Below are 6,311 nucleotides of genomic sequence, written 5' to 3'. Positions count from 1 at the left end.
CCTGGACAGCAGCGGGAGGAGGCCACATTCTCACCGCCCGAGAACTCGCCATACTGGCAGGAGAACCAATGGGACTGGAGAGATAGTACCGCATTCAATCCCCAGCATCCCATATGGCCCCTTAAGCAGGCCTGGACAGACCTGTCAGAGAAGCCGGAGCACTAGGGCCGAGAGAAAAGAGCACAGCGCTCAGGCACCACATGGTCCTGGAGCGTGGCCCTATCAAGTCCCCCGGCCCTTGTATTGAATTGCTGGGAGGCTTCTTGCGCTTCCTGAGCACCGCTGAGAAGCCTCCTTCCCCAAAAAAGAAGGCATGGGGCTGGAGTGATAGTACAGCGGGGAGGGCGTTTGCCTTACATGCAGCCGACCCAGGTTCAATCTCCGGCAACCCATATGGTCCCCAGAGCACTACCAGGAGCACTACCAGAGCACTACCAGGAGCACTACCAGAGCCAGGAGCAACTCCTGAGCATCCCTGCATGTGACCCAAAAAGCAAAAATAAACAAACGGGCCACAGCAATAGTACAGAGGGTAGGGTTTTGCCTTGCTGGGTGTAACCCCAAAAGCAAAATAAACAAAGCTCAAGAGAAGATAACCGGCACGGTTCCCCAAGGGAGCCTCTGGTAGGCGGCAGCTGCCCATCACAGAGCTGACCCGAAGCAGATGTCCCCACAGGCTGATGCCCATGCCTGTCTCGACCTACGCAAGGGTGAGGCACATCCCTGAGCGCGAGCCCTTCGCCTCAGGGCCTGCCTGCGTTGGAAGGAGGCAGAGTGGAGCCGATGCTGGGCCCAGTTCTGGCTCTGAGACCTCTCAGAGTCTGTTCTGAGTCTGCGGTTCTGAGTCTGATGGTTCCGTGCTGCAGCGGGAGACACAGCCACCAGGTGGCACTGTGGATTCACTTCCCAGGCCGGCACCAAAGTCCATTTGCCTGAGGTACCCCAGGCCTCCGGACCCTACACACAACCGCCAGTGTTGCACAAACAAGCTCTTCTTTCCTTCTGAGCTCTACCCCGCCGTGCTCGGGCCACCAGGGCTGCATCAGGTGGTGGCAGGGCTTGGGTCGGCCTCTGGGCGAGGCATGTACTCGCCCCTCCAGCCATCTCCCCATCCCAGCTGAGCTACTTGTCCTCACAATTCTCCAGGCTCTCCTCCGACTGCCCAGAGGGACCACACCCAGCTAAAAGTTCAACCCACCCCTGCAGGTGGTTTCTACCCGGGCCTCAGTTTACCCGGGATTCCTTCTCACTGAACCTGAGGAACCCCACAGAGGGATAGTACAGTGGGTAGGGCGCATTCCTTGCTCACAACCAACTCGGGTTCAATCCCCAGCATCCTATACGGTCCCCTAAGCACCGCCAGAAGTAATTCCTGAGTGCAAAGCCAGGAGTAACCCTTGAGCACTGCTGGGTATGACCCAAAAAGAAAAAAAAACTAAAAAACAAAATAGAACAGCAGCCTTTCCTCAGGGCTTCGCACCTACCTCCCAGCAATGTCAAGATTTATCTTCCTGCTCCCCAGGGCACTCCACAAGGGCAGGGGCTGGCACAAAGCAGGCTCCACCAGTCCTGGGAAGGGCGGAGAGGCGGAACCCGTCATGATGGCTGTGGTCTCCAACCAACTCAACCCGGAAGCACCCTTGCCCCAGAGACCTTGGCCAAGCCCTTCCCCGCTCTGGGCCTCAGTTTCTTCATCTTGGCATGAAAAGGATGCATTAGGGCTGGAGCGAGCACAGGGATGACGGCGCTTGCCTTGCACGTGGCTGACTTGGATTCTGTCCCCAGCACCAGCAGGAGTGAGCCCTGAGTGCAGCCAGGTGTGGCCCCCCAAACCGAAAAGAAAATGACTTTGGTTGCCTGAAGGCCCCTCCTAGGGGACCCCACTGTTTGACCAGGCTCTGCCCCTTAGGGTTGAACCCAGATTCACAGACATCCCAGACCCCAGTGTTAGGAGACCCCACTTCCTATAACCCCATCCCTGGACACCAGCATGTCGCCCAAGGGACTAACCAACCCGGGAACAGCCCAGCCCTGTCCAGCCCCTCCTCCGAGTCCATCAGGCCCACGCTCTTGTTTATGGTGAGGAACACGAAAGTGACATCAACACCCAGGATTCTGATCAGAGACCTCTAAGGGCCTCCCTCCTCGCCCCCCTTCTCTTCCCGACAGCCCAGGGGAACCCTGGGGGGGACCTTCCCCAGGTCGCAGGCGGGAGAGGCAATTGCTCAGCACACGGCTGATCCAAGTTCGGTTCCCAGCAGCAGGTCGCCCCACAACTGCAAGTACTACCAAGGAGTGAACCATGAACACAGAGCCAGGAGTCTGCTCTAAGCAGCACCGGGCGTGACCCCAAACAAGAACAAAACAAGACAAGAACTGGTGGCACCCCAACTGCACTGTCCCCGGGGTCCGAACTGCCACCCTCCGAAGTCCACAGAGGTCCCCAGACCCAACGTGGACGCTGGCCTGCCAACAGCCAGAGCCCAGGAGGTGGGCTTCGAGGGAAGGGAAGAGATGTGAGCAGAGTCCTGACGATGGGGACGTCCCGGGAACGCGCCTCTGCAGCCCAAAGCAAGGGTACTCACCTCAGGGGCTGTTGGGAGGAGGAAGGAAGCAGCCAAGGTAGGCGGTCTGCTGGCCACACCAAGCATGGCTGCCCGGGTCTGCTCCAGGAGAGTCCAGAATCTTCCCTCCCAAGCAGGATCCTGCCAGGCTGGCGTCTCGCGCGCCCCTAGCATCGGGCTTGCCTCCTCTTGGCGCTCCGTTCTCCTTCTGACCAGTCTGTTCCCCAAGTCCCGCTCCTGGCCCTCCCCAGGGCCACCGGGGCCCAGCTGAGCACCGTTGCCAGGGATGAGGCTCCCTCTTAAAGGGACACACTGGTGGTCACGAGGGCTGCCCGGCCTGCCCCCCTGGGAGCTGTGTCTCAGGCAACTCAAAGGCCCTCTCGGGGGCCCACAGCCTCATCCGAGAGCAAGTTGTGCTGAGAATGCATCAAGGCATAAAGAAGTCAGGGAGGAGATGGGATCATCAGCACCCCCCCCCATTACTGATGCCCAGGGATTTCTGTCTGTGAAAGGTGGGCCCATCCACAGGGGACAGAACCCCGTCCTGTCCAGTGGACTGCATCTGCTTCCAGATCCAGGCGCCACGGGCTCAGGGCCCTACAGCCACAGTTCCTGGGGACCCCTGAGCACCAGCAGGGGTGCAGGAGGCTGATCTGGACGGTCCAGCAGAGTCCGAAGGCTCTGTACCAGCAGGGCCATGGGAGGGGGCGCCCCCACACGCCACTTCTCAGGGACCAGAGCTGGATGGAGCAGGAAGTCAGAAAAGGAGGCCTCTCCCCTCCCACGGAAACGTTTGTGTGGGCCTCTGCCTTGCACATGGAGGGCGAGGCCTTGTTTCCTGCCCGCTGTGGGTTGAAGGAGGGACTCTGGAAAGACAGACAGACCCTCTGCCTCAGGGTGCAACATGGCTCCTTCATGGGCGCCATCAATGACCCTGTCATTTCCACTTTTTTTTTTGAGAGGGGGGCTTTTTTTACTTTGGGGGCCAGACCTCCCGATGCTCAAGGGTTTCTCCTGGCTCTCACTCAGGAATTATTCCTGACAGTGCTCAGAGGACCATATGGGATGCTGGGACTCGAACCCAGGTCGTGGGACCATATGGGATGCTGGAAATCGAACCCAGGTCATGGGACCATATGGGATGCTGGGAATCGAACCCAGGTCGTGGGACCATATGGGATGCTGGGAATCGAACCCAGGTCGTGGGACCATATGGGATGCTGGGAATCAAACCCAGGTCAGCTGCGTGCAAGGTAAATGCCCTCCCCACTGTACTATAGCTCCGGCCCCTCCACTTGTTTTTCTATGAGAAATCTTCCACCTGTCTGAAAATACATAAACTCCAGGGTCTCAAAGACCCCAAATGCGAGGCTATCATAGCCTCTGAGCCCAATGGCTGCCTGGCAAACAGGAATGCGGCTAACAGGCGGAGCTCCCAAATCCGATTTTAAGGCTCTTAAAGCTATAATTCCTCATTCTTGGGCTCTGAAGCCAAAGACTACACATTTTGTTTGTTTTGGCTGCACTCTCAGGCACAGCCCAGATTTGTACCAACTCAGTCACATTTCAGGGTCACGGTCATGGTCCTCCCGTTATGGATTTGCTCAAGCGGGCCCAGTAATGTCTCCATTTTTTTGAGACTTGTTGTTACTGTGTTTGGCATATCGAATACATCACGGGTAGCTTGCCAATCTTTGCCGTGCGAGCAAGATACTCTCGGTAGCTTGCCGGGTTCTCCGAGAGGGGCGGAGGAATCGAACCGGGCTGACTACGCGCAAGGCAAACGCCCTACCACTGTGCTATCGCTCCATTAAACTTGACTCCATGGGCTGGAGCAATAGCACAAAGGGTAGGGCATTTGCCTTGCACGCCAGCCAACCTGGTCGATCTGAGTTCTGTTCCTCCGCCTTCAATTCCTCCGCCCCTCTCGAAGCTACCAAGAGTATCTCGCCCAGACAGCAAAGCCTGGCAAGCTACCCGTGATGTATTCGATATGCCAAACACAGTAACAAGACTCACAATGTTACTGGGCCCGCTCAAGCAAATCAATGAACAATGGGAGGACAGTGAGAGTGACTTTCCTCTATATAATATAGACATTTTTTTCACATTTTAGCATTTCTTATATTTTTTTTTTATTGAATGGGTTATTTATTTATTTTTCTTTTTGGGCCACACCCAGCGATGCTCAGGGGTTACTCCTGGCCCTGTACTCAGGAATTACTCCTTCCTGGAGATGCTCGAGAGACCCTATGGGACACTGGGAATCTAGCCCAGGTCAGCTGTGTGCAAGGCAAACGCCCTATCCACTGTGCTACCACTCCAGCCTTTGAACGGGTTCTTAATGCTAACCCCAATCCCTGGCCCATTTTCCCACTGCTCAGCACATACTGAAGTCAAGCAATATCTATGAGAGATGAGGCTTCCACATCTGGTTTTGAACTACATCTCCTCATTCTTAGGTTTTGAGGCTCCATTGTTTTGTGTTCGGCTCACTCTCAGAGAATCACGTGTGAACTCACATCTCTTTCCTTGAAACCCACCTCCCGGATCCTGGGTGTTGGCAGGCCAGTGTCAACATGTTGCTGAGTGAACAGAGGGGCCTGGGGACCTCTTTTCCCTTCAGAGGGGGCATTTCCAACCATCGGGGGCTGTCAGGAACTCATGTACCAAAAGTGTCCAGGGATTCAAACCACTGCATCTGTAGCACAGGGAAGACAAGCGCCTTGACTTAGAACTAGCACTCCAGTCCCTTGGCTGCATTTGGATTTTATTTGTTTGTTTGGGAGCCCCACGCAGCAGTGCTCAGGGCTTCCTCCTGGTTCTGTGCTCAGGGCTCACTCCTGGCAGGGCTCAGGTACCCGGGTCAGCTGCATGCAAAGCAAGTGCCTTACTGACTGTGCCATCTCTGCAGCCCCACCCATGACCCAGTTTTATTTATTTATTTTGTTTGCTTTTTGGGTCACACCCAGCGTTGCTCAGGGGTTACTCCTGGTTCTGCATTCAGGAATTACTCCTGGCGGTTGCTTGGGAGACCATATGGGATGCTGGGAATCGAACCCAGATCAAGGCAAATGCCCTACCCGCTGTACTATTGCTCCAGCCCCGGACCGCAGTTTTTAAATTAAAACAATTTCCTCCAATCTTTCGCAGGAATCTTTAACTGCCAGACTCTGGTATCCAGCACCCGCACCTGAGGTCTGGTTCCTAGGTAATGACTCTGGAGATGATTCATTTCTTCACACTTAGATTTTTTTTTTTTTTTTTTTTTTGCTTTTTGGGTCACACCTGGCAATGCTCAGGGGTTATTCCTGGCTCTGCACTCAGGAATTACTCCTGGCGGTGCTTGGGGGACCTTATGGGATGCCAGGAATCGAACCCGGGTCAGCCTTGTGCAAGGCAAATGCCCTACCCACTGTACTATAGCTCCAGCCCCTACACTTAGATTTCTGATGTTTGTTTATTATGGATATGGGGAATTAATTTTGGTTTTGATTGTTTGGGGGACCACACCCAGTGATGATAAGGGGCTACTTCCAGCTCAGTGCTGAGGGGGATGGCTCCTACGGAGCTGGAATCATACAGTGGTGGGGCTGGAAGCCAGAGCTCCTATGTGCGAAGCCTGCACTGCAGTCCTTTGGGCCACCTACCTAGCCATTCATCGATTGCCTCGAGCAGGCCCCAGTAACGTCTCCTTCGTCCTAGCCCTGAGATTTTTTTTAAAAGTGCCATATTCAAGGCTCTTTC

General features: G+C 55.3%; 1 protein-coding gene across 1 annotated transcript in view; it reads right to left on the bottom strand.

Moving 5' to 3' along the window:
- XRCC6 (X-ray repair cross complementing 6) overlaps positions 1-2,714 on the bottom strand; it is a 48,668-nt gene extending 45,954 nt beyond the window's left edge. The window contains exon 1 of the mRNA XM_056137554.1: positions 2,586-2,714. The gene's annotated coding sequence lies outside the window, so the exon portion shown is untranslated. The remainder of the gene's footprint in view (positions 1-2,585) is intronic.
- Positions 2,715-6,311: the final 3,597 nt, after the last annotated feature.

This window comes from Sorex fumeus, unplaced genomic scaffold (genome assembly GCF_029834395.1).
Source record: "Sorex fumeus unplaced genomic scaffold, SorFum_2.1 ptg000125l, whole genome shotgun sequence".
Taxonomy (NCBI): Eukaryota; Metazoa; Chordata; class Mammalia; order Eulipotyphla; family Soricidae; genus Sorex; species Sorex fumeus.
This window is presented reverse-complemented; position numbering and strand designations above follow the sequence as displayed.